Raw genomic sequence first — 13,873 nt, forward strand, 5'->3', positions numbered from 1 at the left:
GGCAGATATTTGATAAAAAATATATATTCATACATTTGCCTTTTAAGTATTCTAAGAAAAATAACTCTTTGATTCTGGGAGTGATAAAAGTGATTTGCACAAAAATTGTCCATTACTTAAGTTAAAAGATTTCTTTTTTTGGTAATTTGTGTAATTAATAACAGTTTCTGGGGGCCGACTTCATGGTGGGCTTCGAAAATTATAAATTAAAAAGGGTTTAAAAACGTAAAACCTATAGAAAATATTATTCTTTTTTGACAAATGGCTTTTGGCACTTAAAAAATGCCATATGCATTAAATCATATCACATTGCCTTATTTCGTATTTTCCTGTGGAATTCTATTCCAGTCATCGTGCTGCTCGTGTCACGATAGACAAACACGACACCTGCTCAGCTGTCACCACTGTCGCATGCATCGGCTAATACGCTGTGATTTCTTCCCAGTCCGGCATTACTAATAGCCGGAATAATGCGCTGACAGGCCAAAGGGTGCAATTGCATTTATGCCCCGCTCCTCCTCTGTCTCTGTCACTCACACATGCTCCGTCTCTTTCGCCATTTTCATGCCTGTCCCACTCGCACACTTCAGCTCGTTCAGAAAGCAATTTATGCATTAATTGTAATCGTTGATTGCATTGTTGTTCCAATGTGGATGTCGTTGTTCGTGATAGTGTTGTTGTTGGGGTTTGGGGCTGGGGTTGGCCTTGATGGGCGTGTCCATCTAACCCTAACCGCAAAACGTAGCCATACAAAATGCCAACAATATTGTGCAAGCCCCAGCAATTTGATCGATTTTTAAATTGATGCCATTCAATTGAGCATCATTTTGTCAAAAGCGAACCAACATGCATATCGGGCCCGAAATACGTGATGGATACATCAATAACTAAATTATATATGCAAATGGCATCAAACTGCAGAAGAGCTGGTAATTGTGCACTTAATAATCTTAAGCTGTGGGTGAATATCAATTGGCAATTACAATTGCAGCTCTAATGAGCTCCGGTTCAGTTTGTTTTGCTGGAAAAGTGTTTAATTTCCATATTATCCATGCTTGATGAAACAAGTTTTATCGTAATTTTAAATCAATTACGATTTGCACATAATGATTGTGCATGACTAAGCCATTTATTTTGCTGTCTATTGTCTAAAACTTGACAAACAATTTGGAAGTTTGTTCGCTTCGGGGCTTTATCAAATGTAAATCAATTCATTGTGGGATAGTGTTAGGGTTCTAATGGCTTTTAAACTTTGAGCAATGTATCTGCTGCTCACATTTTGAATCATAGTTTTAACATAAAGAGCTCGTGAACAGATTCAGTTTGGCTCAGTTCATTAAATGTTCCATTCTGTGCACAGTCTGTTGTTAACAGAGTAACGTTAATAGCGCAATGTTAAGAGTGTCTTGCAATGATATTGTTATGAAACTCACTCTGTTAACACGGCTCTGTTTAAGGTAAATGATTACTGTAAATCTGCTACTGTTAACATTACATTGTTCTGTTAACAGATTTCTGTTAATGTCACTCTGCCAACTTCACTCTGTAAGCATCACTTTAACATGCACGAATTACATATCTCAGTCGAACTACTTTCGAATTCGAGTTATTTATGAATTTATGAACTGCAGCCTCCATTAAAAGATACAATTTTACATAATGTTCTCCGCATTTTATTATTTTCATAATATTGAAGACTGTCAGTTAGTATTGTGAGCGCAGCAGAAAATTGTTTTTGGCCACAAAACGTTTTAAGGGCAACGCCTAAAAGCAGGCAACGAACAGCATACATATTTCAAAAGAGTGGAGGCAAAGGACAAACAGAGCTGCAGAGAAAAGGACAAAGGGTGGGATGGGCAAGTCAAACAGACAGCGAGGGCAAACAAAATCAATTATTTAAATGTAACTTGCTAAAGTTCAGAGTTCGATGCGATGCAACACTGGGGCCTGGCCATTTCGCCTCTTTGGTCAATTCAGCTGCCTAGGCACCCCTCAGCCGCCACCCCCCACCCCCCCACCACCATCCCACCGCCCACTCAGAACGCTTGTGCGCGCGATGGCATAAAATTAAAATGAAATGAAATGCGATTTGTGTGCGGGAGGAGCTTCTCCTTTTGCCGCCGCCTGGGCGGGAGAGGCAGCAAAAGCATATAACATATATAAATATATATAGATATATATAGATATGTACATGTATAATATGTGGTACATGAGCTGCCCCTATATGTGGCACGTTATGTACTTCCACCTTCAAATGGCTCGTTGCAGCATCCAAAAATTGCACGAACGAAACCCTGTGACAGTTGCAATACACACACACACACACACACACACACCCACACACAGACACACACACATACACACCGCCAGTGCATGGCGCCTGCTCTTTGTTACACGCTGTATATAAATGAGTGTGTGTGTGTGTATGTGTGTTTGTCTGGGTTAGTTGTATGTACACAGCAGATACCCAACTTAAGTGGCAGAAAGCTCTTGCAGTTGCCTTGCGTCACCCACCCCCGCGGGCATTGTGTAAACTGCCTATCATAGACAGCAGCAATCAACACCACCCAACCCACAACACAATGTCGACACACTACCCACTGTCCCATTACAATTCAGTTGGGCTTAAGATTGTCTCTTGGGCACTTGAAGCTGTTACCTCAAATTTGATAAGGGACAGCGCGTTGCCGAATCCAGATACATTTTTTTCTTCGGAATTCCACTCAGGAATGCTTTCTTTAATTAAAAGTATCTAAATATTGTCATGTAATGTTTATGTCAGGGCGAAGTCTTTTGGGTTCAGTTCATGATTCAAGCCAATGCCTTGGAGTTAGAGCCGGCGACTTGCCGCTCGCTAGTCCGACGCTAAATTTTATATTCTCTTTTATATATCTATATCTATATCTATATCTATATCTATATCTATATCTATATCTATATCTATATCTATATCTATATCTATATCTATATCTATATCTATATCTATATCTATATCTATATCTATATCTATATCTATATCTATATCTATATCTATATCTATATCTATATCTATATCTATATCTATATCTATATCTATATCTATATCTATATCTATATCTATATCTATATCTATATCTATATCTATATCTATATCTATATCTATATCTATATCTATATCTATATCTATATCTATATCTATATCTATATCTATATCTATATCTATATCTATATCTATATCTATATCTATATCTATATCTATATCTATATCTATATCTATATCTATATCTATATCTATATCTATATCTATATCTATATCTATATCTATATCTATATCTATATCTATATCTATATCTATATCTATATCTATATCTATATCTATATCTATATCTATATCTATATCTATATCTATATCTATATCTATATCTATATCTATATCTATATCTATATCTATATCTATATCTATATCTATATCTATATCTATATCTATATTTGCACATGAAGAGTTTGGTCCAATAATATAATAAGGACTGTAAGGTTTCTTGCCCTCTGCCACAAATGGTCTTATGTTATTATCTGGGTAAAGACATCCGATATAATAAAACATGATTTTATTTTTACTGAGTGGAAATCGTGAGATATGCAGCTGTGTACAGTTCTCTTTCAAGTACATGTGGCTGTGCGTTTGGCTTGGCGCTTTCCAGCAGCATTCATTCAGCAATTGTGAAAACTTGTGAAAATGCTTGAGCAGTATTTTCCATGCGGCGTAAATGAAGATTTCTTTGCCTGCACAGCCCGCCGAGCCGTGAGTGGTTTGGTGTTTGGTTAGTTGCTTGGTGGGTGGTGGTTGGGTGGTTGGGTGGTGGCTGCTGGGTGGTGGTTGCGCTGAAAATGTTATTATCAACTTTTTCTTCTGTTAACAAAACGCGCCAAGCAAACAAAATTAAGCTCGAGCATAAGAAATTGAATTTCAAAGAGTTATTTAATTTTTATTTTATATTCGTTTGTTTTTTCTTTCCATTGTGCGTCTTGGCTCCCATAAGAATGTTTTTCGCCTTCACCCACAAGCCACGCACACATAAGGGCTTATTTATTCTGCTTGCCTGCTTCTCTCTTATTTGTCTATTTCCTATTTCCTACTTCCCATTGCCGCCTGCCATTTGCCATTTGCCATTTGACCATCCAAGTTTTCAGCATGGCCCTTCCTCTTCCCTGTGCCTAGAATTGAGCTCTGCATTTGGGCTCCTTGTCGAAACAATGACATTGAGGTTTGATGAGCTTCTGTCGAGAGATTTTTGTGGCCAAATTAATTTCATTTCACTTGCATTTCGCCCAGAAAATGCCTCATTTAAGGCTGTCAATTTCAAGTAATTGTTGAGTATATTTTTTATAAGCTATTTTCTTTATTTCATATTAAATACTTTGTAAGCTATTTGCTAGAAGTGTTTGGGAATTCTAAGAGGAATGCAAAAGTAACGACAAAATGTTGCCCTGTGTACATATTCATCAAGCAGTCTATTCTTGCCACATTGTAGTTTTCGTTGAAGACATCATTCTTATCAAATAAATATAAATATTTATTATCAGCACGATATACATATAAGCTGATATATTAACATGTTAACTTACTGTTAAGTGTTCAGATTTAACATTATTACTTTGTTATTATCAAATAATCGTGACCGACTGTGTAATACTGTCTGATGCGTTGCAAACTACTCTTTCACTTTTACATCTATCTTTATCCAATTTGGCACAGATCTTTTTTATCTATTTTTCCAGCCAGATCATATCGGAACACTATATCATTTAGCACTCAAGCATTGATTTAAACCAAGCTTTTGTATAAAAATCTGTTTTGTTTTTCAATTCCATCTCCCAAATTACTTAACTTAAGTCTTATCGATCTCTAGACACTATATCATATAGCAATCGGTTGAAAATCGAGTTGTTGTCTGAAAGAATCGTTGTGTGTCTGAGCATAGGAAATATTTTGGCTAGCCAGTCAGATTATATATTTGTTGGGCCTCTAGATAATATAATTTCTTCTCATTTCAAATAATATGCAAAAAGTTGAAAGAACTTAAAGTTAAGTTAACACATGACTGTCTTCTATAACTTGAAGGCTAGCAGTAATCGCGCCTGAAGCACAAACTTATACAAATATATTGTAAATATATAAATAAAGCTTAATATGTGTGAATTAGCAAAAATATTTATTGTAAAAATCAAACGAATCCTTAATTAAGCGCTTTTCTTTGAATTCACAAGTTGAGCAATTATAGTTTTGTTTTGTGCTCTCACGCGAACATTTATAATTGATTTTAAGCACACACATTCGCACACCCACGCACACCCACGCACACACACACACCCACGCACACACTGAGATAAATAAGTGCATTGTTAGTTCATTGAAAGCACGTAATTGGAAATTTTATTCGTTTTGTGGCTTCAATTGAATTTCGTGCATTATTTGCGTTTAGACTTCGCAATACCCATATTACTCATATACCAGGGCATCCATCAAATGCACTCAAAGCAGGAGTACATCTCCAGCCATGCCCTAAACAAACCCGTCCAGCCCACTTCCGCCTGAGTTGCGCCACGAGCAAAACTTAATATTCAATGTGGTCTACGATTTCTTGGGGCAGGAGCTGCGCGACAGGCTTCTCGTGTTGCTCGATTGTGCTAAAAAAAATATTGGAAATTCGAAATTGGATATTGATATTGGATTTTGGGGTATTGCATTTCACATTCCGTTCTTTATTATTTTGGCAACATTTTTTTTTTGTTTTTCGGCAAATTGGGGTTTCCTTTTGAAGTTTTTTGGCCGGATACGAAAATCAATATGACGCATGCGCTTGCAAATGCTCCAAAGTTCCCCAATGCCCTTCCTGACGGTTGTGCGTGTGTGCGGCGAGTGTGTGTGGGTCCATGTTCCGGAGACACACAATTATAGTAGACTACGGATACGATAGTGATGCCTTCCTAGACTTCTTCCATGCACTCTCATCATTCCCATCAATACCATTTTGTGGAGTCTGCTCGCATTCTGGAGTTTTCTTGTAGCCTCCTGAGGGATCCATGTATTCAACTCCATTAAAACATATGTTCACATAACAGAGGCAATGATTACACTGTTATTGATCCTTAAATGACGCTGTTACGGTGATGCTTATGGCAAGAATGTTAAGATGATGCTGTTAAGGTGTTGCTCTGTATGCCATGCTATAACATAAGATAACATAAGATAACATAAGATAACATAAGATAACATAAGATAACATAAGATAACATAAGATAACATAAGATAACATAAGATAACATAAGATAACATAAGATAACATAAGATAACATAAGATAACATAAGATAACATAAGATAACATAAGATAATATAAGATAACATAAGATAATATAAGATAACATAAGATAACATAAGATAACATAAGATAACATAAGATAACATAAGATAACATAAGATAACATAACATAACATAACATAACATAACATAACATAACATAACATAACATAACATAACATAACATAACATAACATAACATAACATAACATAACATAACATAACATAACATAACATAACATAACATAACATAACATAACATAACATAACATAACATAACATAACATAACATAACATAACATAACATAACATAACATAACATAACATAACATAACATAACATAACATAACATAAATAGGATTTTAGTTTGAGCTAGAAAATGGCTGTGAAGTGCTTTAAGCGAAACCCTTAGAACATAACATAACATAACTTAACTTAACTTAACTTAACTTAACTTAACTTAACTTAACTGAACTTAACTTAACGGAACTTAACTTAACTTAAATTAACTTAACGTAACGTAACGTAATCTAAATAATAATAATCTAAGTCTCAAATAATGGCCCAATAGAGCTATCTTGTCTTTTTCTTATTATCTGTTTCTCCCTCTCTCTTAGGACTTCACACATGTAGATGAAAAGTGATTTTAATAAAAATTGACTTGGCTGTCTCTTATCGTTAGGCGTGTCGAATTAAGGTAATTGCAGACATCTATTAAGTCTATCCACAGCTGGACAGCTAAAAAACAAATTAAAAAGATAAAAGGTTGTTTGCATTTTAATTTTTGTTTTTGTCGCTGTCTTTTCTTGGCAACGTCTGCGTTTCTTATTTGCCAACATGAAAATTGCCTTTCAAGTCCAGTCAACATGGCTAATGTCCAAGATGAAAAAACAACAAAAACAGCAACGAAAAAAATTAAACTTTTTTAATTAATTGTTTAGCACTTCATCTGTTCGGAAGCTTGGCAACTTGCTCAGCCTTTGGCAAAAGTTTTGGAAAATGTGCAAAAGAGAAATTTAAATGAGCCCTACGAGCTGACTAAGTTCGATGCTCATCATATCCTTCAGCCTGATGTAGACGATGATGATCCTTGATGAAGGCATGCTCTTAAATACTAGGGTTGCAAAGTTTCCCCGATTGGCTAGCTGTTGTTTTTCACAATTTGTCTACCCTTCTAGACGAACGGGTACTGTTATTTCTTCTAGCAATGAGTACGGCATGATTGAATTATTCCAGGCTTAAAAAAGTAATATAAAAGCATTTAAAGTAACAATTATGAACATATTATATAATCACGTTACTTAACACTGATGTCGCTGACTTATCGATATGCAGCTGTTAACAGAATGTCGAAATGTTAATATTAGGGGCTAAATAATAATGTTAAGCGTCGATCATGCGTGAATAAAGCTCTTTTATAGGTATAACTTATGTTTCGGATTTTACCGAATCGGATGGCTATATCATTTAGCTAGCGTAGGGACTTTCGCAAAGTGACATCATGCTCGAAAAACTTGATTGGTTCCTAAATATGTTGATTGTATACATCAATTACATGGATTGTCGGCAATATTTAATTATCAGTGGACTTCTATAGCATATAGAAACAATCGAACGCACCTTAGATTGTTTAATAAAAGACGTTTCAATGTCTGCGAGGGTATTTAATTTTCTCAAAGCAACTTTTTGTTTTGATGTTTATGAATGTTTTTCTTTTCTAAGATATTCTTAGGAATTAGGTTTTTTTTGCAAGGAAACGTTTCCGTTTTTCAAGATATTCTGGGGAATTTATATTTTTCTAACATATCCGTATCGAATCGATCTATAAGAACGAAAGGTTGGAAACAAAGTTTCTTTTAAAATTTCTCTACTAAGCCACATGTGTAAAAGGGAATTTAAAGTGCGATGTGCTAAGCCCGTCTATTCATTCCATGTTTTTGTTTTATATTTCGATTTTTGTTTTTGTATTTTTTTTGACGCTATGTAAAAGTGCCCGCTCCCAAGTTTCGGACAAAATGTGAGTACATGCAGTTGCTAACTGCCAGTTACATGGCATACATCATTTTGAAGCGAAATTGCGAACTGGTCCTGCCCGCAGGCCTGCTTTACGCTACCCCGGCTCTAGCGTTCTATGCCGTACCCCCCGCTGTTGGTGCCTCTCGCCAGGGCCAGGGGCTGTTGTGGCTGCAGCCGGATGCTGTCCATTTTAATTATCGTGCGCTGGGCGCTCTGGAGTGGTGCTTGAATTTTGAATTTTGCAGCCATTGTTGTTTTTCTTGTTTGTCAGCTTATGCATATTTGATGTTTATATAGAGAGAAAAGCAAAAAAAAAAAAGTTTTTAAAAATAGAAGACGACAAAAAACCAGTAAACACGCGACTTCGATTGGGAGTGCTCTAATGGGGAGTGCCCAACTGGCACGAGCCCAGCATTTCAGCTTCCATCTAAACAAAAAATGCATTTAGCTTCGGTGTTTAGAGTCCGATCTGCTCAGGGCTTAATTATGGGAATCAAATATGTGTTTTTACCAAAGGATTACTACACTAGAAAATTAAGTTTTTTCAATTATGGGGGGAATGAGTGTGAGTTATCTTAAAATAAAAATATTCTTAGTCTGTTTATAGGATACGAGAACATGCATACGAAAATTTTCTTTATCTAGCTCTAATTATTTTCGAGTTATGCTCAAATCTCACGGCCCATATATGTCGATCTAATGGAAATCGACAGCTCCGAACAATAATCAATATCTTAGATTTCTACTCTGAGGCTTTTCTAGTTTCCGTGATCTCATAGACAGGCAGACGGACAGACAGACAGATGGAGAGATAGACGGGCAAGGGTAGATAAAGTCAGTTCGTCTACCTGAGCAACCATATAAACTTATATACATACACATACTCTTTGCGTATATATTCATTGGGGGACAGTTTTTACCCATTTTCAATGAGTTTAGAATAGAGCTGGGCGCGGGCCTTTAAATTCTTTAAGCACGAACGAATATGAAAATAACATTTTATTTAGCGCCTACTCATGTGAACTATCGACTAGGTTTATGTTATCTCTGTTAACATTGTAGATGTTCGCTGTAGCCTGTCTGTAAAGATCGTGTTCTGCGTATTGTTAAGACTCGCTGAGAACACGGACGTAGTAGAGTTTTGACATGCACGTCGTGTCACGCAGAAAAACACGACCCATGTCCATCTCTAGTCTGGGGCATAAAAAACATCGCAACTTGGCCTATGCCGATGGCTGCAGCTTTCGCCATGGATTTGCCTGTGGCCGGTGGCTGTTGCGACTGCTGCTGATGGACGCGGTGGTAGCGACGGTGGAGATGGTGGTGATGGTGGTGATGGTGGTGTTGGTGGTTGTGCTGTGGCTGCACTTGCCCGGCGACCAGTGGTTGCTGTCGCGCAGGTAATGAAAGTTACCAGTTTGGCAGTTTGGGTGCTGTTGGCTGCGCTTTGACTGTTCCAGCTCCTGCTCCTGCTCTTGCTCCTACTCCTGCTGGTGATGGTGTGGTGAGGTGGTGTGGTGGTGCGGTGGTGGGGTAGTGCAGCAACAGCCTATGTTGGTGGCTGTTTTAAAACTTGTTTTCATTGCGCCAAAGTGCACTTCAATTGCATTTAATTGAATAAAAGCAAATGTTAAAAAGCTACAAGTAAAATTAATCAAAATTATTTTCACTTTACTTTATTAATTCAAGTATTCCAATAGAAATGCATGGGAAATAAAAATAAAATATGTATGTTAAGCTTGAAGCCAACATATTTGGGATAACAGAGAGTTATGCGAACGAACATTTATAAATAGGTACAGTCCAGCAATATGCCACATAGTTGACAACTCTCAAACTTAAAAAGAGCTTGGAATCTTAATACGATAAATCAATGTACGTTTGATGTTGACATAAGCAGCTATAAGCAGTTACATTGCACTAGCTTACTTTCACTAACAGTGCTATGTTATGTAAACAGGATTTTAGCCATAGCATGCGCTGCTTTACAGCGACGCTTTATCACCTTTCGAGTAGGATCTATACTCTGAAAAGTACAAGTATTATCAGTTATTCGACATTCTGTTAACAGTTCTCTGTAAGGTCGTGCTGTTTACATTTATATGTGCGGCTCAAAAGTGATTATTAAACCATAGCTATAGCCACAACATGCGTTGTTAACATCGGCGCATCTTTACAATGTTATACAATTTTTAATGTTTTCCAACTGTTTATTAATACTCTGTTAATAATTAGCTTTTATGTTATACGACTTTCTGTTAACAGGTCTATGGTAAATTATTGTTTTTGCATTGGGATGCTACTCTGAAAAAAAAAATGGTTTTAACTGTTATTCGACATTCTGTTAACATGTCTTTGTTAGCTCGTGCTTAATATTTATATGTTAAGCTAAAAAGAGATTATCAGATAATAGCTATAGCAATAACATGCGCTGCTTAACAGCGACGCTTTATTACAATTAATTATGCTTTTTGATTAGGATTTATAATCGGAAATGGACACGTTTTATTTGTTATACGATTTTATGTTAACCGGTCCATGTAAAGTCGTGCAGTTAACATTTAAATGTAAGGCTCAAAAGAGATTATTAAACCATAATAAGCGATGCTTAATAGCGGCGCTCTCTTACAATTTTACAAAATGTTCCATAGTTTTGTATAAATGCTTTTAATAAGGATGCAATCTATACTTTATATGAAAACAATAAGTATTTACTGTTATACGACCTTATGTGAACAGTTCTATGTTATGACGTGCTCTTAACATTACTTACATAACATATGTTAGGCTTAAAAAGTGTTCTGAATTATGAATAGTATTCAAAGCTAGCCTTAGCTCTACAAACAATAAACACTGACCAAATTTATGTGTGTGAACTTGAGCAACTGCTTAAAGTGCCCTTTTTATCGGCTGGTAAAATATATAGCAGGCAAAGACCTTCTCAATGTAACCCACTTTTTAAGGCACACCAAGGCTGACCTTAAGGGGGCAACAACCCTTTGAAAAACTTATCTATTTATAGTGTACCATCTAAAAACAAACTATTTACAACTTTTACCAAACTTTGCAGCACAAAGCATATCAAAGTACACCTCAGCTAGTTAAAGCCAAAGCACCCTCTGAACCCCCCTCCCACCACTTCTGACACTGGAGAAAAAACCCCTCCAAAATTCTCAACACTTGAATGCTCGAATATTTGCTACCCTTCGGAACACTCAATAAATGTTAATGTGCAATTTGGAGTTATCCCTGCTGATGGCAGGTGCTCATATACATAGATATCTACTATCACTAATGCCGCTTTGTTGTGCCACGTAACACACACCCACACACACACACCCACACACACACACCCACACCCACACACCCACACACACGCCCACAGAGGCTATATATGTACATGTGTGTGCCTATTTCTGCTGCAATTTATGAAAAAAACAGAAAAAAATAGGAAAATTGCGAAATAAAAGCGCAAAAACATGAAATACCATTTTTCGAGCTAACAAAATAACAAAAGCCGGTTCCTTGTGTGTGTGTGCGTGGGTGTGTGTGTGTGTAGCTAACATACACCCACCCACCCACACACACACACAAACACACACAGGCACACCCTGCCGGCAGCCACGTCGACAACACATAAAATGCAATGAGGCAACATTTTTGCTTTGCTTGTTGTTGCTCTTGCTTCTACCTCTGCTTCTTCCTCTGCTTCTTCTTCTTTTTCGTTGTGCTTGTTGTTGCTGCTGCTCAACTGCTTCTTCTTCCTTGACTGCCTGTTGTTGTTGTTCCTTTTTCCTTTCTGCCGCAAATTCAATTTCCGCACATTGTGCGCAGCTCCCCAAAATGAAAAGCCAAGCAAAACTTTCAGCCCATCCACCACACACACACACACACACACACACACACACACAATACATACAACACTCAGATCCGCTTGCACTCACAGCCCTGCGCAGTGCAGCTGGCCCTCTCTCGCCTATGCTCTCTCACTCTTGTGCTCGCTCTGTCTCTCTCTGTCTTTCTCTCTTTCTCTCTCTCTTTCTTTTTTGCTCTCTCACTATTGCTTCCTGCTACTAGAAAAATTGTGTGCCGCTTGGATTGCGCAATCTATGAAAATCAAAACAACGCCCCACAAATACACACACACACACACACACACACTCGCACACTTGGAGAGCACGTGAATGAACAGCGAGCCTGGACGAGAGTGAGAGCGCGTGTGAGAGTCGGTAAAAGCAGCATCGGTGGGTTTTTTTGGGGGGGGGGGGGGGGCTTTCGCATAGACAAGTTGGCCACCGGCCGGCAGCCGGCAGCCGTTATGTTGAGTACCAAATATCCCCACCACCCCACCACCCACCATGCCACCATGCCACCACCCATCAGCAGCTTCATATGCATTTTGACTGGGCGGGTGGTGGGCGGTCGTGCTGCCCGGCTTTATGTTGTACATAGGATTGTGTCAGAGTTCAATATCCTGCAGGGACACAGTGCCTGCAGGTGACGCGCTGCGTATTTGGTCAGGTGGCTGATGTGTGGGTGTGGGTGTGGGTGTGGGTGTGTGTGTGTGTGTGTGTGTGTGTGTGTGTGTGCGGGTGTGTCTATACATAGTACTCGTTAGTACAAGCGCAGCGATCCGCAACAAAAGTGAGCGATTGGAAGAGCGGGAGAGCTTAAGCTGTTTGAGCTTTTAAGCACAGCTTAGACCCTCAATGTTTCGGCTGTAACAAGCTCAATTATAAGCCCCATTTGCCAGACACAAGGGTATCAAGCTTAAGCGCAAAACAAAGACTTAAAGCTTAAAGCTGGGCTGGTGCACGATTTTGGAATATGAAAGTGAGTTGATGCAAGGTTTAGAGCTTTGTTCTGGGCTTAAAGAAAAACCACACTAAAAGTTAAGACCTAAAACAGAATTATGTTTAAAAAAATATGTTGAAGAAAGCTTAAAGCTCTATAACCCTTTTTGAAGCAGCCGCTAAGTAAGGCTTTTCAAAAGCTTTAAACATTTCGACAGAAGGCTTAAAGTTAAAGTAACAGTTAACTTTGACTTAGGCTGCAAGGGCAAGACAAATATTGAAATGGTGCGCAAAGCTCTTAAAGCTTTACATGCTGTTACTTGAATTTGATGGGTGCATTTTGATGGGTGCATTATCGGTGTGAGCTTCCATTGCACGTTTGCGATCATTGAGTTTAATATAAAACTGATTTGTATGAGCTTTCTGCAGCACATTTGTGAAAAGCTCTCTTACCACTTTTCTATAATGTAAGCTTTTGACGCTACTGAAAGCTTTGAGATGAGCGTGAATTATAGTTACCCATCAAGTAAAATGGATAGATTAGATGGATAGATGTTAGACATCTGCCTCTATGACTAAAACATTTTCTTAAAAATTGGAATATATATCCATATTTATCTGCTTCAAATAATGTATTCTGATTCTAATCAAGGTGTCCGGCAAAACGAGAAGGTCTATATCCTCAAAATTGAAGATGTATGAAAGATATTCGAAAGCTCGATCCA

Source organism: Drosophila montana, unplaced genomic scaffold (assembly GCF_035044405.1).
Source record: "Drosophila montana isolate Dmon_TW-CO22-7 unplaced genomic scaffold, ASM3504440v1 contig_920_1, whole genome shotgun sequence".
NCBI classification, from domain to species: domain Eukaryota; kingdom Metazoa; phylum Arthropoda; class Insecta; order Diptera; family Drosophilidae; genus Drosophila; species Drosophila montana.